We start from the raw sequence: 23,743 nt of genomic DNA, 5'->3' as shown, positions 1-23,743 counted from the left end.
AACAAAGAACATCTATGTATCATAAACTTGAAAAGGAATTTACTAAGGATGGGTAAGAAAAATGGAACATGCTAGAATAACATCAAATATCGCATGAGCTTTCATTCAGTGGGTTTGTGAAAAACCATGGAAAATCAAAATATGCAAAGATATGTCTTTATTGAAGCAAAAGACAGAAAAATAGAAAGGTGCAGTATAGAGTTTCAGCACTATATTTACCTAGAATGGTGTGAAGACCAACCCTGGCCACAGGTCAGTTAAGAACAGGAGGGACCCCAAAGGAAACCCGTCATCAACAGGACAGCAGGTGCAGAATGGACACCCCAGGACAGGACAGGAAACCCAGATTAGGATCAGGACAGGACCACCAGGATAAGACCAGCACCCGCAGTTTGGAAGAAACGCCTGCGCTCCACCCTCTCTGCAGTTATCGGCCAGAACCCCGATTGGGTTATCGAACTCCCCAGCAAAGTGCTCCGCCAGCACTTAAGGTTTCTTTAACAAAACCCTTGAGTCTATGGAATTATCGGACAGAGTGCTCCGCAGCCCTCTGTATCAAGTCACCTATTGAGTGCGTTGGGTCAGTGACAGGTCAGCTATTCGGACAAGTAGGACAATTTCTCTAGCTAAACCTAGGCTAGTTATACTGTTTTTGGGTCAGTGTACCACCCCCCAAATGTTGCAAGTGTCAGAATCCCCAATTTCGATTGGTCCTCAAGTAAGATAGGTCAACACACCAATCACATTTTACTTCTACAAGCCTACATTTACATGGTCTGGGACCGCCTAGTGAATTTGGGGTTCCCATGACAAGCTCTACAGAATACAATGGATAAATTACAAATGTATCATTTGCAATACAGTTCGGCTCCATCCTGCTGGGTCGCAGGTCACTTTCTCAGGAGCATCTTGACTGTGGCTGCCAGCTGGCTGAGTTCCACTGTTCAAGGTTGTCTTCCCTCTGCCAGGGTGACATGCGCAGTAGAGATTTTCAAGATGGATTCACGAGTGTCTTTCAAACCCTCAAGAACGTGGTACATGAAAAGTAAGAGTAAACAAATTAAAACACAGAAATAAATGAATACACTGTATACCATGAATTGCTACTCTATACCCCTTACTTTGTAATATCTATAGCGTTAGGGTAAATGCGGAACAAACGACTTTGCAAAAGCAGCTTTGCAAGCGCAGAGCATATGAGGAGACAAAGCGGCCATTTTAGCTGTATTGCGCATGAGCAAACATTTCCCACCAGAACTGCGAGTACGTCACGTCACGTGAGAGTGACTAACGCATGCGCAGAAGAAACCCCGCCAAGCAGCGGCCATTTTCAGTGGCAAGCGTATTAATGTTAGTAAACACATAGCCAAGCTTCACTGGGACACCCAAAATGTCTGAATAACAGGGAAATTAGTAAGACAAACAGGTTGGATTACTTTGTTACATATTATTCGAGGTTCATGAATTCAAGCAAGTCGCGTAATATGCGAATCCTTGCTCCATCACTGGATCCCCACGATTTTGTCAATAAAAAAAGAGAACAAAGCCTCACACAATTGGGCGGAAGAGGGAACCGAAGGTTGTTCAGCATGGGGGGAAAGAAAACTTTTTACAATCGAAAAGATTTCCTTGCTGTTACTATTTGCCCTAGAAATCCTGCCTGCATAGAATTCACTCTTAGCTGTTTTTATGGCGTCATAGTATACCCTCTGAGCGGCACGTAGGGCCCCTTTAGCAGAGGGGCAGTAAGCGCTCTCCAGTGTGACTCAGGTCATATTGTGCACAAATCAATTGCATACAGCGGTGGTTTTAACACTGGTCTACAACAACATTTTAATTCTTCATTATTTCTTCTTCTTTGGCATAGGTTCTGGGAAGTCACAGCAGCTTTGTTCACAGCAATTAAGTTTGCCTAGTGGGCACCACTTTCAAAACGCTCCTTCATATAACTTTTTTATTCGGAGAAAACAGACTTCCAAAGCAGGAGTTTGAGCACAATGTCCAGGGAGTTTTCTCCCTGTGGATGGGTGGGGGGAGTGGGGCATAGGACATTGTACACACCTGCATTACCCATGCCTCACATAGTGGACACAGGCTTGGAAAATGAGGAGCAGTGGTGCAACCTGCATTAGTGGGACAACCGTCCTGGTGACCTAGCAGTCCTGTGGCATAGGGACGGCAGGGTCCAGGGTTACGATCGGTGAAGCCAGGTAGGACTCCTCTGATGGTAACCCAGTGTTTCCACGAACACTAAACAGAGTGGTGGAACCACATTCTTGACAGGGTGGGCGTACAGCCAATTTACAGGCTTCCTCCCACTCTGCAAATCCCTAAGTTAGTCCTTCGCTTTGTTCATATGTGAACGTGATTATCAAAACATCGAAACAGAATAAAAAAGAACAGTGACATTTAATTGGTAACTTCTTTTGACCTCATGCAAGCTGAGAGATTCTTTTACAAATTGAAACAACAACTTGGACTTTTCCTCTGAAATCCGATCTGCAAAAACCTCCAGAAATGTAACCGCCCCATGAGATCTGGTCGCGTTAGGGGATAACCAATGGGGCACATGTCGATCATCTACTTCAAACACACATATGAACGGTGCCCAGAAGCCTGACCCTCCTAAGTTTGCCTGTTTGAAATTCATCAATATATATATTTTTAACTTTACTCAGGCATTTGTCCATTGTACGAGAAATTTAGAAAATCCATTTTTTACATGTGTCATGCCAACATATGTCTTGCCAACATATTTACAGATATTCTTCCTTCAAGAACAAAGCTAAAAGATTATAACATTTGTCAGTGTTTTTATTATTACGATGTGGAACTCCAACGGAGCTCCATATTAAATAGCGATAGAAAAACACAATTTTAAGAACACAAAGAGACAAAGGGGCATATTATCAAGGTGCTTTATCTCCGCTTTTTTGGCTTTAAAAGCCAAGAAAGCGGAGATAAAATTATCTCCCTATTACCAAGCTGTCGCTAACACCAGTTAGCAACAGCTAATAGGAGATAGTGACCATCTTGGGCCCCGCTTTGCATGTCAGTGATATTTATCACTAATGACATGCAAAGTGGGCGTGCCAAGATGTTAGCGACTGGAAACAGTCGCTAACATCGCTATCTCCTATTACCAACTTTTGGAGATATTCGCGCTAAGCGCGAATATCTCCAAAAGCTAACACCTGCCCTGAGCAGTTCTTAGCCATGTTATCAAATGGGAGGTGGATAACATGGCTAAGAGCATTTGCTTGATAATGCATGAATATCGCTGACTTTTCAGCGATATTCATGCATTGCGGCCGTTTTTTATCGCATTTGCGATAAACCTTGCTAATAGCAAGGTTTATCTGCGATAAAAATCGCCGATGTGCGGCGATAATTTTTGTCTCTAAACAGGTTAGAGACAAAAATTATCTCTATTGGTTGGTAATATGCCCCAAAATCATTACAAGCATAAGTAGCTACAATAGTGTGCAAATATTCAGCCTCAATAGCCTTAAAAAGTGACAGAGTGCATTGTGCAAAGTAGAGTATACAAGAATGACATAGTTAAAAACTTACATTGCATTCAAAACAGTTCACTAACTGCCTGTAGAGCAGTGACCATTCAGAAAGTGACACCATATTTCATACATCACATACTCAGATTTATGGTCCCAACACATACCTTCGTACACAATTAAACAAGCATTTACAATGCAATGGTCTCGGCATTATTAAAGGTAGAGCTAATGGCATTGCTTGTGATTTTTTTTTTCTTTTAATCATAAACAAATAGCATTGTCATTTACATTGCCAATAGCTTAATCGTTAAATAAATGGCATTGTCATTTACAATGCCAATAGCTTAATCGCTCGCATATGCATGACCTATTGCATTTACACTCACACAGAGCCACACACACACACATACAGAGCCACCCACACAGAGTCATTCACATAGAGCCACCCACACACACAGAGCTACCTACACAGAGCCACCTTCACACAGACAGAGCCACCCACACATAGAGCCATCTACAAAAAAAGCTATCCACACAGAGCCACACACACACAGACTGGCTTGTTAGTAGAAAGTAGGGACGCCCTTTCATCAAACGAAAAAATGGCGTGAGAGGAGTCTCATTTGCGATTAACCGATGTGAGCCCATGCTACCTTTTATCCCAACTTGGGGCTGCTCACCACCAACCAGATGTCTCACACACACCACTGAATTCCAACAGTGCTCTTCGTGATTTACAATGCACCTTATAAACTTGCTGGGTAAAATATTCCTGTAAGTACCACCCTCAAAATTAAACACAGTTCCGAAATGCAGACTGGGCTACTGAAGTATGCAGGAATTGGTGCTCGTATAACAAAAAAAGAAAAAGACACCCACAAATAAAAATGCACTTAGTGCCAGACCGTCTGACAACATGTTTGGAAGTTCGATTTAAAAATAAATAAATAAAAACATGGTTTGTGCAGGTAGGAGTGCATACAAAATGTTCCATCTCGCCAAGCGCAAAGAAAACAGAGCAGAGATTTGTCAGAAATCTGAAACACACTAGAGCATGAGTGAAGTGCTCAGAAACGGTAACGGAGCTCGGAGCGACATCGGTCACAGAAAAATTTAATGATAAAACAGGAAGGGAGCATACTGAAAATCATGGTACAACCCTCAGCTCAGTGTCCAAGGGGAATACTACTTGTCCTAGCACGCACCTTTTAATTGACACAATGTACCACACACAGAAACACAAGCGCATGGGTTATGCGAGTTTGATTTGATTTGTTTGATTCTATCTTTAAACATAGAGGCAAGGAGCTGCGATCTCAGCGTGGAAGGGGCGAGCAAACAAGGCACTTCACAGGTCTTTAAAAGACCATTTGCATGTTAATGAGGCCTTGCTGTTGTTTACCCCTTCAAAGAGACCCTCTAGCTCCACTCTGCATGTCGCTTAAAGATTCAGCCCCCTCGAAATTTTTTCTTAGCCCCCCCCCCCCCCGAAATGTGGCTCTAGTTGCGCCTCTGGTGAAAAGTATACTTTGATACCAGACCGAACACAGCTGATTGATTTAGCAGTAATTTTAAGGCAGGCACACGTTTTCTGCGCTATTTCTCAGAGGCACAGCTCGAGGGGGGGGGGGGGGGTTGACTGTTATCTACTGCAAAACCAGGCATTGGCGGTCCACTTTGCCTGCTTACATTAGTGCTCAATGTGGCCCTTGCTACACCACAGTTGCCTCAGAGGACAGCAAGGATATTACTGACATCACAAGGTCATCCCTGCATGAGTTTATTTTCTTAGGGTCCGTTTTAGGGAACTAAGGGGTGCCAGCAAGATTTGGAGATCTGATGGAGGTATATTTTTACAGTAGGGTGGCTTACAGTTTGAGCCCTGCTGCAAAGAGCAGTGCATAACTTAAAGGTCAAAGTTTAGCTTCATGAAAGGCCTGCTGCACCTGTCAACATCTCAAATCAAGAAAATAAATGCTTTAGGTCGTGAGTGGACAGGTTATTTTACTGAGACGTGTTTGGGCCAGTCCTCATTCGTAAATTAAAAAGATAATTAATTGTGGGGCACGTTGTCTTGGCTCACTTTAGTTGGACTAAACAACCTATCGTGTTTTAATGGTCTGATGCCAGTAAATTAATGTTTGTATTGTAATTAGGACAATTTTCAAAATTTGAAATCCCTTCGCTTTGTGTAAGAGAAAGGACAAGGCAACCTGTCTGTTCAGCGTCCCCTTGTCATGTGCGAGTGATGCCTCCGGGTCAGTTTTGGGTTCTTGGAGAAGTTGCAGCACAGACCGCCAATTACATTCCACAAAAGGCACGATTTTACATATGTATTTAAATACGGCGACATAATTGCTTCATGCCGCTATAAAGTGCCACTCAAAATGTCACACAAGAGCAACTCACACAAACCGGGGAAATGCGACACGTGGACGAACACAGAACGTGGCTATTTGCGTTTCGATGAAGGCGTGTGTGTGTGCGTTGTGCGTTGTGTGAGTGTGCATTGTGTGTGTTGTGTGTGTGTTGTGTGTGTGTTGTGTGTGAGTGTGTGTGTTGTGTGCATGTTGTGTGTGCATGTTGTGTGTGTGTGAGTGTGCGTGTTGTGTGTGTGTTGTGTGTGTGTGTGCATTGTGTGCGTGTTGTGTGTGCGTGTTGTGTGTTGTGTATGTGTGTGTGTTGTGTGCGTTGTGTTGTGTGCATACAGGTTTTAAATGAATCTCTGGCTACATTATTCTGGGAACTAGGAAGCAATAAAGAAAGCCGAGTCTACAGCCTTTTCGCGGCCATCCTCGACATTACACCGAGCTGTGTATTTTGTAAACATGCCATGAGCGCTACAAAATGCCAATGCGTGGTAAGAGAGAGCAGGTGATTAGCAATCCCTGGGAGAGGCACCTGCTTCCATCCGCAGCCCCCCGGCCCTCAGGGGCCTTTGCTTCTGCAGTACCCTGGCCTTCGTGAGCCACACATGAGAACAGGCAGGGGGCAGAGTTCGTACTAACAGCCCCTGCCTTCCCCTCCCAGCACACGTGCAAACAAATCCACAGAGGGTCCGGGGGGGTGCCAGGGCCCGCGGCACATTCACATGATGGGGAAGAGAGTTTGATGTTTGAAGGCTCTACCGATGTTTCATGAATTACACGTCCATCCTCGACAACACACCGAGCTGTGTATTTTGTAAACATGCCACAAGCGCTACAAAATGCCAATGCGTGTTAAGAGAGAGCAGGCGATTAGCAATCCCTGGGAGAGGTGCCTGCTTCCGTCCGCAGCCCCCCGGCTCCCGGGGGTCTTTGCTTCTGCAGTACCCTGGCCTTCGTAAGCCACACATGAGAACAGGCAGGGGACAGAGTTCGTACTAACAGCCCCCGCCTTCCCCTCCCAGCACACGTGCAAACAAACCCGCAGAGGTTCCGGGGGGTGCCAGGGCCCGTGGCACATTCACATGATGGGGAAGTGAGTTTGATGTTTGAAGGCTCTGCCGATGTCTCATGAATTACAATGTTGTGCAAAGCTCACCGCGGCCCCCATCAACCCCTGCTTTCAGCTTTACAAGTGGCAGCATCAGCCCCTGCTTTCAGCTTTACAAGTAGCAGTTGGGAAAATAATTCTTCGTGAGGTTGGGGGGAGGGGGAGACCAGCCAGATGGGGAGATTGAAACGACGGTACACCGCAAAGGTCAGAAATTTTCGGAATCGGGGGCGTGTTTTTGCTGAGTGACGGATGACGTCACAGATAGAAAGAACGCCAAAAAAACGCCCCCGAATCCGAAAAAGATGGGGCTTAAAGGGAGTGACGCCCCTCTCCTCCAATGGCTGGCCAGCATTTACTAGGCCGGCCAATGGCAAAGAGGGGCGGGTTCCAAGCCCCCTCTAAGAAACATTAAATCTTCGGGCTCCGCCCACACTGCTTACAGCAGTGCGACGAGTCCTCGACCTAAAAATACCTGAAAAAGAACAGGATGTTGTTACAGGCCATTTCATTAGGGGAAGGCATAAGGCACTTACATGACCCAAGAGCAGAGCGTATATTATGTTTAAGAAACAGAGGCTTTCAAAAGTGGCATTGCGCATTGTGCAACACAGCATACAAATAGTACATGGTTTAGATCTTGAATGTGAGGATGACAAAACTCTCATATTCGCTGCTTTATTGGGATGCTATCCCAAATGCCAGTAACCACTCAAAGAGTGAGAAAATCCCTTCCCATTAAAAGAAATTGTCTTCTATCCCCATAAGGAAGATTCCAAGTTAGATAGGGATGCGGTCTGTTCTCCAAAGTACTGTCCTGGATCACTAGGTTCATGGTGTTAGACTGGCCCGGAGCAGCACCTCTGGCCAAACGTATTTTATAGAGAGAATTCTTTATATAACTCTTTAGCAGAGAGTTTGACATACAAGAGCCCAAATTCAGATCAAGCACAAACATTTCCTTTGGTACCTAGAAAACCCTGAAAAAGGCACTCTATAGTTCCTGAAGACAAAAAATGTCAGACCCAACTCCAGGGGAAGGGCATAGGGGGCTGCAAGAGTATTCAAACTGCAAATCTGAGGGTAAATGCATCATTCAATTCCCTTGAGAAAGCCCCAACATCTCATATCCACCACCTCACATGCATAACATAAAGGGGGGATTTTACCCTGAAAATCAATCGACAGAACATAGTCAAAATGGAATCTCCCACATGATTTATAAAATTGATTGGGGGTATTGGCCTAGGACAGGGCCCTACTTGCAAAGAGATTTGTGTGAACATCATCCATCCCCCTGCTAGAAAACAGCTTGCCCAAAGAAAGATAAAAATCCACCTTTTCTAGCCTCTCTTCCCCTAAAAACCAGTTAAACTTGTAACTAGTCTTTGTACCCTTCCTTCGACAAATCAAGATTTTGGTTGTATGATAGAACAACGCATGCCTCAACAATGCATGCCTCAACAACGCATGCCTAAACTACACTGTCTCAACCACGACTGTGTTTTTACCAAGCATGCCTTTACAATTAATTTTGTTGTAAAGTCCTGATTGGTAAAGACATACATGGTCAAGACCGCACCCCAGTCCCCCTGTCCTGAACCCTAAAAACCGTCTCCCAGCACTGTATCTGCCCACCCCAGCACTAAACACTACCCAGACTCCCCGCCCTGAGCCCTAAACCAGCTCCTATCACAAAAAAACTACCCCTGCCCCCGCCATGAGCTCTAAAACAGCCCACAGGCCAAAAAATGACCCTGACTCCTGGCCCCGCCCTGAGTCCTAAAACAGCCCCCAGCTCAAAAAACTATCCAACCACTGCCCCCGCACTGAGTTCTAAAACAGCCACTAGCCCTAAAAATGGTCCCCTCCTCCCGCCCTGAACCCTAAAACTACCCCTGAAAACTAGCCCCCTTCAAATTGCTCCCCCCTTCCCCAAACCCTACTTACCAAGCCGCATCCTGATCTTTCCTCTCCTGATCCTACCTGTTCCTCTCTGCCCATCTGGTCTCTGGAACTAGACCGCTGACTGCTGATGGACTTAACCATGCATATGCATGGGTCAGCCATATGTGTGGTTTAGGCATATGCGTTGTTAAGGCAAGTGGTGTTCCGCTTGTGTGATAAAGGCACACATGGCTTAGCCCACGTGGGTAGTGCCATTTCCCCTAGATTTTACTTTTGAAGATGTTATTTTCAGGAAATGAGCTTCTGCTTACTTTCTCAAGGCAGAGAGGCGATATTGCAAGCCAATAGGAGCTAAATCCATTATAGTCACATCATCGGCATACTGCAAGGATCAAATGAACATTGTTCCAATCTTCGGATGACCCCCTAGGCTTCACTTAGGATACCAGGAAGAATATAGGGGGATAAAAACAGTGGGGCCGTCAAACAGCCCTGCTTTAAGTCATTATTTGTTTTAACCTTTCAAGATTAAGCATGTACAGAACATTGCCAGGGGATGGGGGGTGCAGGTGCCCCCGCTCTTGGAGGATTGGCAGCGCGACCTCGACTGGTGCCAAAGAGCTGAAGAAACTGTATACAGAAGCAGGGGGTGTACGAAAAAATGGACGATAGTATGGGCACCCTTGTGAAAATATGGAGGAACGGGTACACTCTTGGAGGGGTTGTAAAATTGGAACATTGGATGGCCCTTGTGCTTCCCTGATGGGTAATTTCCTGCAAACTTTGTATTATTTCCTAATGTAATGTACAGACATGGTGTTGTATTGTATGGTCTCAACAGCATTGTTAATAAAAAGAGAGTATTAAAAAAAACTAAAAGATTACCCCGGTGACCCTCCCATGAGAATTTGGTACCAAGTACCAGTTTTTGATAACCCCAATAGGGACCTCATCAGGCCCCATGGCTCTGGAAGTTCTAGAATATTTGATAAAGTCAACAATCTCAGCTACAGAGAGGGCACCATACGCCGCAATTATCTAATCATCCACACATAGCACCCCTGGGTCAACTTCCTTCAAGTTGCTAGAATACAACATGGAGATATAACTCACCCAAACAGCTTCGGGAATGAGAATAGCATAAGCAGTCTCTCAAGTATTAAAGTATTCAGCAACCAAGTGCCAGAATTTCCGAGAATCCTTAGAGGTCGCAGCCCCCTTAAATTTATCCATTTAGCATCCCAACCCTGACTGCACTCTTGAGCTTTGAATCTACATCTTTGATGATCAATATTCTGTTGTCTTTTCAAGGTAAAGAACAAGTGCTGTATCCTTGTCAGGAGATTTATTTCCTGATTTAACTCCTTTGACCTAGGACCCCACCTTTTCAGCGGCGAGGGCCTGTATCGGAGGAGCTAAAATTACGAAACGGGATTCATAAATGATTGAGGTTGACGAATTTATAAGAGATTGACCCACATCCCCCATACCATTCACAGGAGAGCAGCCAGAAGAAAACCCTAGACCTTTCCCAGCTTGAAAAACACAGTCAATACCGGGCAAGGTAAAGTCATCCACAAAGACCACCTCCTCTTCCACCACAGCTTTGACATAGCCACCACATTTATCACAGTTTCCTTTTTCTAAAGGAGCTTTAGAGTCTACATGCACGCCACCGTCCTGCAAGAAGAAAATTATGGCACAGGACAGACTCCAGAGCCCTTGTCAGAGAAAACCCCCAGGGGCGCTGAACTGGGGCAACCATTGATATTTTTCTGGGGGCCTGAGAACCAAGTACATGCCCTCAGAAACTCCATACCATAACAAAGGCCCAAGGCACTCACTGCTCCCCCACCAACCAGGCTTTGGGCACTTCTGGAGTCTCCTTTGTATTACTTGGTGACAAAAGACAAGCATCCATCCAGAAATCTGGGCTTGAATATGGAGAAGAGGCAGCCGGAGAAGAAATCGATGGAATAAAACAGAAATAGAAGAATGAGATTTATAAAGATGGTGTTATGCGCCTCTATTGCAACTGGTAGATTTCCTAATTTTTTTGTTATGAAGCACATGGAATTGTGCACACAGACCGCAATTTCTTCAGTGTCATTGCAGCCGGGAGGGTGGATCACTGAGTAAAGGGGCTGGATTACTGCTCCTGCAAGGTACAATCCGTACCGGCCTAATGTCAGCTGCCTCAACACTCACGTGGGCCACAGGAGCCTAGCACACTGACCTTGAAGTCACCAAGCTGCAGCTCGACACACCTCTGTCTCTCCCTTCAAGAATAAGCCAACTCCAACTCCAGCTGTCGCCAATGTCATCAATGGGAGCAAGAGAGCCATCAAGCATTGTATGCCTGGGCCACGAGCTACAGATCCTCAGGCACCTCAAGCAGCAGCTGGATAAACTTGCCTCAGTTCCTCTGTACCTTCAGATCTCCTTTCAGCGATGGCCTATCCAATAGTATCCAACGGCACTCGATGGTGGGGAACATTCTTTACGACGCAGATGTTACCCCGCGCTACCATTACGACGCGTCTCTTACAACGCAAGTCGTAACCACGACTTGCGCTGGAGGGCGCTCAAGGACAAGGAATAGTTAATTTACTATTCCAACACCTTCCCTACTATCCAGGGGGACTGGTGTTGGAATAGTAAATTAAACTACTCCTAAGTCCGCACCCTACGTGGTAACGACTTGCGTTGTAAAACACGCGTTGTAACGGTACGCGTGGTAATAGCCCGCGTCGTACCATCATACATCTTCCAACGGCACTCGATGGTACACAATATTAAGAGTCCCCTAAAAAAAGTTGTCTAGTCTACCACATTCTCTCCATCTCGCTGTCACCTTAGTTGTCTCTGGTTGTAGCGCCTCAGACAGCTGACTCCAAGAGAGTGCAGGAAGAATACAGGGTCGCTGGAACAGTGTGCGACTAAGCAGAAATGAAGAGGAAACAAGCTGGTGCACAAGCTCAAGCACAGGCTTGCGCAAGCCAATGGACACAAAGTGGGCTCGGCCTTAGGGCTGCACTAAAGTCCATCAAATGGTGCCATGCGAGTCTAAAGTAATCAAGCACAGGGGGGCTGTCAGATGGTAAGGCGAACAACACGCAGGCAGAAAGGCAGAAGACCATGGGGCAAGAGGTAGCGGTAGGCCGCAAGGTGAAGCAATGGATTCGAGCAGCTCAAACCCAGGTTCTAGCCCCAATTATGGGCCACAAGAGAAAGCTCAGCTTCAGCGACCCCAGCAAAAGATGAAGGAGCGAAGAATGCTCGCGGCTCATGGCTCATGGCTTGCGGCCCATGTCCTGGGCTCCGCCTCAGCACTTCGTGTTTGTAAGCGGTTACGCTACATCGATTCTCCCAAAATCCATTGTATCTGGTGTGCGACATTCCAAAAATTTCAAGAAGATCCTTTAATTTCATATCTTAACCAAGAATGCTGGAAATTAGTGTACAGTACATTCTGATAGAATTCACCAAGGGCTGGACATGCTGTAAATGATGTTGATTATTAGCTTTGAGTAAATTACATTTGGGGCATAAAACATTTCTGTTGAAACTTGATGAAGTGCTTCAGCATTCTCTACAGGATGTGGAGTGTACAAAACGATGAATCTGAAGTGTGACTGACATGATGATTTTATAAACCATATTCATCCAATTTATCTTGGTAGTCTAGCATTGGCAAACACCCAGCTCACACTTTCTAAGGAAGACCTAACTTGTCTGTCTAGCCCTCACACATCACATTGTAACATCATGCAACTTCATTGTTTATTTGATTTTCTATATTCTACTCAAAGATTGCAGCTGCTGAAGATTCATCTTGATATTCTAAGGAGGATGCCCATGAAGTGACATGCATTTATTTAAATGTAGACTAATTGCACATGGTAGCTACACAGGAAGGAATTCCCATATGTCAGCTTGTCCTTCTGAAAACAAATTGACCCAAAGGTTTATACAACATGTCCAGAGAAGAAGAAAGATGGCCTTTTAAACATTCTCTGTACCTCGTCGAGCGATCCTATGTAAAATGTTTGAGAGTAAGCAAATAATAGGCAAACCCCAGATTGCACAATTGTAAACAGCCTGAGGAGTAAACACTGCTTTGTTTTGTGTGACCATATTACAAAAGATCTCATATTCTTTAGCTGGAAAGCTCTCTGGAACAGCTGGATGACTGGCAACACAAACTCTCCCTCCATTAGAAAGCACCAACCTTGTACTCAGAATTCAACAGGAGCAATGTACTCTTCCACCCATCACCAGATCCACCACAACGTCACACACTAGGTAAATGTTGGGACAACAGCGAAAATGTGGACAAGGGAATGGGATAAGAGTGAAAACAGATCCACTGGATATCCCTTGCTGATTCATAACTCTAATGGGCACTGATATCTGATTGTTAAGAGAGATATACTTAATAATCAGTCATTTAAATCATGACATCTAACTGAATAGTAGATATATATACCTTAACTGCATTTCTGTGTTGTCCATTCTCTGCGTTTGTGTAGTGAAGCTGAGATTTCAGTAACTGAAACATAACGGGCCTGATTCACAAAGGTAAACTGAGAGCAAAGTCTAACTTTACGACTTTGGTATCCACAAAGACCATTTACAAGAAGTAAAGTTAGACTTTTGTCTCAGTTAAACTTAAGTTTTGGTCTTACGTTTAAATGAGACCACAAATCCTTGATCTCAGTTAACAGTAAGGCCAAACGTTGTAAAGTTAGACTTTCGTCTCAGTATACCGTTGTTAATCGGACCCAACATGATTAAAGGCACTTTAATTGTAAGCTACCTTCTACCCTTATTTTAACTACCTGCAACTGTTAGAATGTGCACTCTAGGGTGATGATAGAGTTGTTTCCTAACTGTTCTCGGAGTGCATCTGCAAAGTAACCAGAAACCATCAATATTTTTGGTTCTAAGTATCATCAACATTGCTATGTACTCATCTATAGGCAACTATTCTACCTATATATCATGGGGAATCAAAGTTCTTGAACAATAGTTCTTACCGTATCTTAAAAAGAAGAAAATCCCAGGTTCATGTTAGCAATTCCCAAAAGTCTGAACTAATAATGACTTGTTTAATAAGTTCAAAGTTCATCTTTTTCCCAACATGAATTGATTTCTGAATACCTTTCTGAAATTAAATTGCACTACAATCCTCTCAAGCGACACTAATTCTCCAAACTAGAAAGATGAGAATCCAATCTGAAGGTCCTGGCTGCAGCGGTATTGTAGCAAGGCTCTCTAGGATGAACCCTGTGAAACATAAGGAATGTTACCTAATGATTCAAGATGGCTGCCTACTTCTCTAAAATAAGGGGAATATTTACAAAAAATGTTGGAGCGCAGTGTTATTCCAAAATTAGTAATGCCGCGCTCTGACATTTTTAAAATGCAGGGATGCGCTGTATTTACAAAAATACAGCACACCACTGTATGCACACAGTGCTGGTGCAAACAAAGCAGCCTAGCGCAAGCGCAGGCACCCTTGCCTCTTGTAACAAGGGTGTCTGTGCTGCAGGGGCACCTTTCAAGATTGTGTATGTGCAGGAAGCTGTCCCCTCCTGCACAGAAACAATCTTGAAAGGCGATTTGCTCTTTCTATATGTGCTGCAGGATGCTGCACACATGGATAGAGCAAAATATCGCCAATCTAAGACAATATATTCCCTGTTCTCAGTTTTTGACGCTGCCTCACCCTTGTAGATCTGTGGCAGTGTGAAAAAGCAATGGGTGATGCGGCGGAACACCCACTGCATGCCCCTTCCATGCTAACTAAAGCATGAAAAGGGGCCTTATTGATAATAATAATATGGACACTTACAAAGCACGATAGCTGCCTCAAACAGAGGTGTCCCATCGCTGAAGAGGACAGTAGTGCAGCAGAGGACAGACAAAAACCAGGGCTCCGGACCCTAATCCGCCCCAAACAGCCAGGTTTTAACCATTTTCCTGAAAAGGGTCTCAGTTTCCATGGTGTAGAAATTACTGGGCAGAGAATTCCACAGTTTTGCTGCACCAAGCATAAAAAATCTGCCCCCCATGTGCAACTTCTTGAAACGGGGGATACACAGTAAAAATTGTGAATTGGACCTCAAGGAGATCTTGACTGCTTATATCCATGTAATCTGTGTTTTAAATAGTTAGGGCATTTGTCATGCATGGCTCAGAATGCCAGTGTCAAGGCCTTAAATTCAATTCTTTTGGCCACTGTGAGCCAATGAAGCGCTTTTAGATGCGGAGAGACATGTTCACAGAAAGGTACTCGCCTGATCAGCCTCACAGCCGCATTTTGCCCCATATGCAGGCACTTGATCAAATACTTTGTTTGTCCCAGATATGGGCTGTTGCATATTCCAACCTTGATGTCACTAAGGCATGTACTATGCTTTTCCAGAACTCCTCTGGCAGCAGATGCAGGAATTTCTTTAAACTCCTCAGTTTACAAAAGCAGGTAGCTGTCACCTGACGTATCTGTGCTGAAAATGAGAGGTCAGCCTCCCACTTCCCTCCTAGGTTTTTCATACAGTCTGCAGGGGAGGGCCCATTTCTGTAGGCCACCAGAGGTCTGGAGCAGAAGTCCGGAGCAGGGGGCGGCTCTTTCTCGAAAAAGAGAACCTCTGTCTCTCCCACGTTGAGTTTAAGTTTATTGCTGTTCATCCACCGCGCAATATCTCTTAAGCATCCCTTGGAACTCTTGAAGGCGACCTCGGTCTGCTCTTTAAATGTGAAGACCAACTGGGTGTCATCCGCATAGGAGGTCGCTTTGATCCCCCAGTTGTCTATCAGGGAGAGCAAATGGGCCGAGTACAGATTAAACAGGAGGGGGCTCAATGCTGACCCCTGTGGGACTCCACACCAGAGCTGTTTTGGTTTGGGCAAAAATGGTTGGAGAGAAACCTTCTGTGTGTGATTATCCAAATAGGATTTCGGCCAGGCAATACCCGTGCCACCGAATCACAGTTCCTGCAGTCTCCCGGAGAGCAGGGTATGGTCGACAGTGTCGAATGCCGCCGACAGATCCAGGAGCACCAACATCGTGGATGCCCCTGAATCAGATGACTTTCTAACCAACTAAGCCACCTCCAAGAGGGCTGTCTTTGTACTAAAAACCTACCCTAAAACCAGATTGGGTGTCATGTAGGAGGCCCTCCCTTTCAATACAAATGGTCTGCTGCTGCTGCACCAATTTTCCAGCATCTTTGCCGGAGCTGGCAGCAAAGAGATGGGCCTATAATTCGTCAGATCCCCTGGATCGCCACTTGGTTTTTTCCTCAATGGGAGGAGAGTGGCAGGTTTCCAGATATCTGGAAAGATGCCAGATGTCAGAGAGGCGTTCCAGATCACCTTCCATAATTTAGGGGGGGCAAGGATCATCAGGTCCCCTGATTTACATCTCAGAATTTTAGTCAAGGCATGCTGTTGAGAATTAGTAGTGAACTCTGTAAGAGACGGTTCGGTATATTGTGCTTCCCTCTTGTCACCTTTCTCCTTCCCCACCTAAGCCGTGAATCATTTATATACTTCCCAAATTTTATTGTCAAAGAAGGCGGAAATATTTTTGCACAGAGCAAGTGAAGGCTCCACTGTGGTTTCTATGACACTGGGTTTAAGGAAGGAGTTGACAACTTTGAACACCTCCTTAGTAGCATTGTCTGCACTGTAGATGCAGTCGGTCAGGTACTCCCTCCTAGCTACCCTTATCAGGCTGTGGAATTATTTCAGAGCCATTCTATAGGTGACCTTAGCCGTCTCACTATAGCCTGCTCTCCACTGCTCTTCCAGTCGTTTGCAATTGCTCTCAGCAGACCTATGCACCTCCGTAAACCACGGGGCAGAGGGGGAGAGCCTTGCTGATCTGGCAAACCTGGCTGGGGCCGCAGAATTGACAGCAGTCGAGATCCACTGATTTGCTGAGATGCTAGGTAGCATCATTAACGTGTAAATTAAAATCCCCTAGAGCAGTGAAGTTTGCATACATTATTGATTTCTGGGTAATGTAACTGCATAGCACATGGGTGATGTTGGGTGCGCAGTCCGGCGGACTATATATAAGGATGCCAGAGAAGGAGGTGGACGGATCAATTTGCAAGCAGAAGTTCAGACCCTCTATCCCCTACAGGTTGGGAGGACCTGATGCTGCTAAAACCCAGGAGTCTTTAAAAATGATGGCTACCTCACCCACTCTTTTCCCCCTCTCCCTATTAGCATAACACATCTTAAAGCCACTGGGGATGGCCAGTTCTATTGTTGCCACTGAATCTGAGTTCAGCCATGCTTAAGTTAAGAAAAAGGCATCCCACTACTTGTTTGCTAGCAGAAGCCATATGTCCTCTTCATGCTTCGGCAGAGATCTACAATTTATCAAGCAAGCCTTAATCCTGGCCAAATTACTGCCTTGTTCTCGAATATTTCCCGCATCTGCATTTTTCCTCAGCGGCCCGAGGGTGCCCCTCATCGCCTGACATTTGAGCATAATGGCCGGCGATGGCAGCGGTCTGGCCGCAGACGGGCACAGACGGGCTTGCCTTTGATTTAAATAATGTTGCCGGGCACGGAAGTGACAAGGTTCTAGGGCGGAGTCAGGACCCTCCGTACAATCGGCACTCTCAAGCCGTGACGGACCGGGAATTCGTGCTCTCTAATCAGGGAAGAAGGTAAGCTCAACTCAATGCGCACAAACAAGAGGCAGCGGAACACCCACTGAATATCCCTTCCATGCTAAGTGAAGCATGAAAAGGGGCCTTATTAACAAGGTGGTGTTAAGCCACATAAAGGGCCAGATGTAGGTAATTTTATTTTACCACCTCTTAAATACCGAATCATACCGATTCGGTATTTAAGAAGTGGTAAAATAGAAGTACCGAGATGTAGGTAAATCCAGATGTGCATTTACCGAATCGGTAAAATTCGGTATTTACCGATTCGGTAAATACCGACCGGTAATGCCCATTCATTCCTATGGGCTTTGAAGCCCATAGGAAAGAATGGGCATTACCGAATCGGTAATTACCGAATCGGTAAATACCGAATTTCACAAGGGTGTAGGGGGTGTCACTTTTACACCCTCTAGCACCCCCAAAACGGGTTCGGGTGCCATGTGGCAGGCATACCTGCCCTAAGGGCAGGTCTGCCTGTCATATGGCACAGGTGTGCATGCACACATGTGCATGCACACCGGAATCGGTATTTTATCATCAAATAGGATTTGATGGTAAAATACCGATTCGGTAAGGCTTGTGGGACTCAGAAGAGTCCCACCTACATCTCAATTTTACCGATTCGGTAAAAATACCGACTCGGTATTTTACAGAATCGGTAAATTTACCGATCAGTAAATTTACCGATTCTGTAAAATTAAGTGACCTACATCTCAAATTCCAATTACCGGTCGGTAACGGCCGAATTCGGCCGTTACCGACCGGTAATTGGCCACCTACATCTGGCCCTAAGTGGCTTAACACCGCTTTGCAAATAGGGAGAAGAGGATATTGCCACCAGAACGTCACTAAGAGTGATGTTCTGGTGGCAATATCCCCTTGTAAATATGCCCCTATGCGAGAGTTTAACTATTCCTAGGAACTGTGAGTCTCCTCTTGGATGTCATTGCATTGTGCATTCTCCACAGGCGCAAATCCATTTGCCAAATAGAGTTGATACTCAACACCCACCCTAGGGTTTTCTTTCTCAGAATGATCTCAGCACAAGTGGTATTGGAGTATTATAACCCACGCCCACCGAATACTGATCAGTAAGTCATGCACCAGGACACCCTTCTTCAAAGACTGCTATATTTCTTCAGTATTATCATAAACCATTTGTCCGTTTGCAAATGTTTGCAGATGAATGTATCCCCTAGACATGCAATCAGCTTAATGATAACAGAATGAGACACAATGTCATATATTCAATAGACAGTGTAAAACAATTCGAATTAAGAATCATACAGAAATTGAAAATACCAACATTCATCGGTGCAGTGCTCGAATGACGGGGAAGTGCTTTACGTTATAGACGCCAAAGGCACATTCAAATACAAACACAATTGATGTGGTGACAGTGGTGTTTAAAGAAAAGACAATTAAACAAATCCAACTTTTTTGTGCATAATCTGATCTTTCTTTCCATTTATAGATCAGTTGACATTTCAACCCAAACACTGCTGGCTTAATTCTATATTGCATATCAAGGGAATGCATTGAAGCAGATACACTTGCCAGATAGATCATTGTTTTTTTTATAACAATGACGTACGTGCTGGGATTCATCTCTGGATTAGTGGCTAGCCCTGCTCTTTGTTACAAGCTGTTTCTTCGAGGACAGCCTGATCTGATTTGATTAAAAGTTTGTAAACCGGGCGTTTTCACTTGCTTTTGCATGAAGTTGAGAAAGCTGTCCCCAAAGTCATCCTAGTATCTGACCTACAGGGGAGAAGTGAACTGCTACGATTTTAGCAATTTTCTTAAGGCACGGAAATTAGGCTGGTGACTCAGGTGCCATGGCATCTGATTCCACAGACGAGAAGTGACATAAGAGAAACTTCTGCCACCTCAGGAGGCTCTGTGAATTAAGGGCACAGACACTTTTCTGGCTGTGGTTGATCTCAGTGGTTTGTTAGGGATGTACTAGGACATTTTATTTTTTATGGAAGCAGGCCCTGACTGGTTGAGCGTTTAAAGTCCTATACAGAGCGGTTTAAAAGCTGCTCTTTATTTTTATGGGGGCCAGTGTAGGTCTTCCCTAGCTTTTAGAGGCTGGTTCAAATTTCTTGCTGTTTTTCAGCAGTCTGATTGCGGCATTTTGCAGTCTCTGGAATCTTTTGAAAATGCTCTGCTGGGCACCAGCATAAAGGACATGTCTGGTTTCGATAAATCAAAAGAGGTGACCAATGTCTTTTGTAGATCAGAATGTAGAAATGGAAGACATTTCCTTAGTATTTTTAAAACAAGGAAACAAGAAGAAGCAAGTTGGTTGGTCTAATCTCTGAAAGAAAGATTGGAGTCAATTATGATTCAAAGGTTTCTGGCTTTTGGTACTGGGATCGGGAGTACCCCATGGAATTGTGGTCACCGGGCATCATTCCAAAAGGAGGTGTCTCGTCTGCAGAGAAGCACCCTCCTCTTCTCTGAGTTTAGTTTAAAAAATTGGGAGCTCATCCATTTGACTATAACAAGCATGCATGCATTGAAGCTGGAGGCCGCCTCATCTAGGTTGTTCTCCATGGATACCATAATTTGGGTAGCTTTGATGCTCAGGCACGTTGTTATTCATTGCGTTATTGCGTTGAAATTAGTCAAAATTTATTTGGGCAGGACTAACATCTTCAATTCGTTGTTCTTACAGATAATATTCAGGAGTTGGTTCATCCATTTTTTGATAATACCTTTAATTTACTGGTAGTTGTCTTAAGATTGTGAGACACGAGCTTTGTGAGGTATTTTGTGATCAGTGCACTGAAATATCTTTGTTGACTATTACTCAATACTTGTGAGTAAATTACACATTTAGGGGTCGGTTCCGATTCGGGAAAAAAATTGTCCGTACGATTTGTATCCGGAGCCCTCTCCGTACGAATCGTACCCGTCCGTCCAAGTCACGAAGTACGATCTGTATTCCGTGAATCCGTCCGAATCGTCGTAATCCGTACGTATTGCAAGGCTGAAACCGTGAACCGTACGACTCGTACACATACCGTACGACTCGTACACATGCCGTACGACCTGAAGAGTACGATCCGGACCGGGGTATGAGGACGCGATTCGTACGGTCCACATCAGGTAAGCGCGTGTCGTACGGAAAAGCACACAAACACATACACACCGTACGGTCCGTACCCCCCATAATCGCAGGGGTACGCACGTACCCCTGCGATCATGGGGTGTATGAGCCGTACCCCCATTGTACGATTGGTGTACATGCCGTACCCCCATTGTACGATGGGTGTACGAGCCGTACCCCATGTACGATCAGTGTACGAGCCGTCTACCCATCATACAATGGGGGTACGGCTCGTACACCGATCGTACATGGGGTACGACTCGTACACCGATCGTACAATGGGGGTATGGCTTGTACACCCCATGATCGCAGGGGTACGGTGCGTACCCCTGTGATCATGGGGGGTACGCACCGTACCCGGGGAGGCCGTTCCGTACCTGTTTCGGCGCGAACTCTGCTTTTACGGCTGTTTTCAGCTCCCGTAGAAAAAGGGTCGTACGGTGCGTACCCGACACGTATCATACTTGCTGAGTCGTAAAAACCAGCCGCGAACCATACAGATGTCGTGTACAGCGGGTTCCGAGGGAGAATCGTACGAAGATTAGAGTCGTACGGTGTCTTGTACGACTCGTACGGAGTACGGCTCCTGGTACGAATCGTACTTCGTCGTATGTACGGGGCCTTTACAGGTACGATTTGTACGGGGAAAAAACACTCCGTACGACGATTCGGAGCGCTTTTTACCGGATCAGAATCGACCCCATAATGTATTCTTACATTTCTAAGTAACTTTACTACTATTGTCTAGTGACAAAATCTGAGTGTAAAGGGACTAAATATTGTAGACTTACAAATCTTTCTCATTTGAAGGAGGGAGTGGAGCCAAATCTACAAGAGTAAATAGATTTGCGAACAATGTCATGTCATGTCATGTCAAAGGTTTTTGTATAGCGCAACTTATCACCGTAAGGTCTCAAGGCGCTTGCAGCACAAAAACGGTTGACCACATGTGAGGCTAGATACAGTATGGTAGGACTACTTACGAAAGAGCCAGGTTTTTAGGATTTTACGGAACTGTTTGTGTTCAGTGATGGATAGGAGGTGGGGAGGCAGTTTGTTCCAGAGCAAAGAACAAACAGTAATATGTCCAGCACCACACATGGCTAACCACTGTTACTGCAATACCCTCCCATATAAAGTAATGGACATAGGGACTTAAAATATAACCTCATGAGAAATAATCTTACATTAAATTATGTAAAAGAGTTATATATAAATAAACATAATTGAATGTTTAAAAAAATCTAAAAATAAAACATTTTTTATTTAATAATAAAATATTTCAACAACCCTTTAAATGTATAAAGTAATATATAAAAAGTTAAATATAATTAATTAATTTTAATTAATGCCATATATCACTATTATTAAATATGCATGCATAATATTTTTTACATTAGGTGGGAATTCACTTTTTAATTTAAACTTTAGAAAAACTGTTCTCATTTAATTGAACATATTTAAATTAATTGCAATTGAATTCAAAATAATTTAACAGTGCTGTAGCATTTTTGTCTTTTGTTCTACATTGACATAAATAAATAAACATAGATGCCACAATAGAATAAAGCCGGAAATGAAGAGTATTCCAATTCATTGGGAAATTATTGTGTCATTATGTCATGGTCTAGATCCAAAAATGATTAATTTCTCAGTACAGAGGGGAGATCCAAGTAAGGTGGTTTTAGAACCTAAAAGCTTTGGTAAAATACCTTTCTCCTCTTCAGTATATGATTACCATAATCAGATAATGGTGGGGTTTGCAGAATGATTACTGCTCTTTCACCAGTGTCCTCAATTTATGGAGAACACCTGGCACTGTCAAATGTAACAAAACAATGTGTTTATTACTAACCACAATGCTTTGTAAATGGTCCTAGATGGACATTATGCCTCTTACCTTTTGAGGTTCTTGAGTAACCTGGCTGAGCAGCCAATGTTGGTTTCATGGAATGTGGTGTGGAAGCTAAGCTAGATACAATTTATTATCACCCTTAAACTCAAAAATCCATGTTCACCCAGATTTGTTATATTGAGATGGAGTAACACTTTAAAAAGACACTTGTTTAGAAGTACAAGAAAAAATTAAGAGTTGTATAAAAGTGCAGGAAAAAAATAAACATAACAGTGGAAATTTGATATCTCTAGACCAAACCTTTCCAGAAATGCTTAGGGAAATAACTTAAGGAACTAGGCCATTTCTGAGTTTATTTTGCCAACACACCTCTATGGATAAAACTGGTTGAAAACGGGCAGCTATGGGCACTCACAAGTGTGGATTGAGGATCAGGCCAGTCTTGGGACAATATTTTACAGCCTCTTGTGACTTTTTGCTTTGTTTCCACTTTCGTATGTAATAGGCCAAATCTCACCTTTAATACAAAAAGTGAATAAAAGTATATTGAAATTAGTCCCCAATGGAGGAGGTCAATTATTTCATGGCTCTCGTAGTAGTTCTGGCCCTTTGTGGGTGTTAGCGGGTCAACACTGTCTTCCTCTGAATACATACTGGTGCCAGCTAAAAAACACCAATGTCACAGAGGTACTGGGAAAAAGGTTTAGGACTTGGATAGGGTAAAGACCAACCAACGTTTTTCAGTCATTGAATACAATATGGCAATTCTGTAGCATCTGGATTACCTTACAGTCTGTATGTTGGTGGGAAGGGGTCTAGGTAGTAGTAAGATAGCTGAAAATCCACTTTCTACAGTGGTTTTAGGCCAATCTTCCCTGCCATTGCGTGATTTTGGTTCCTTGCCGGTTGACCGTGTGAAGGGAGCCAACATCCTGTGCCACAAGGTGGCACTGTATGAGTTGGCAGGTATGGATGTGGTCATTCCTTTTGGCTCCAGAGAAGTAATGTGCTGATGCATGTACAACTGCTTTCAGTGGAGCAATATGTATGTTGAGGAGCCTGGTCAGGAGAGATTTGAAGTAGTCGATTCTTGACAGTGCTGTTGCTTGTGTCAGAATTTTGAGATCTAGTTCTGAAATGATGCGACAAATTCCACAGAGAAGAGGGATATTAAAAC

The sequence above is a fragment of the Lissotriton helveticus genome, chromosome 1_1 (genome assembly GCF_964261635.1).
Source record: "Lissotriton helveticus chromosome 1_1, aLisHel1.1, whole genome shotgun sequence".
NCBI lineage: Eukaryota > Metazoa > Chordata > Amphibia > Caudata > Salamandridae > Lissotriton > Lissotriton helveticus.
Note: the sequence above shows the minus strand (reverse complement) of the source record.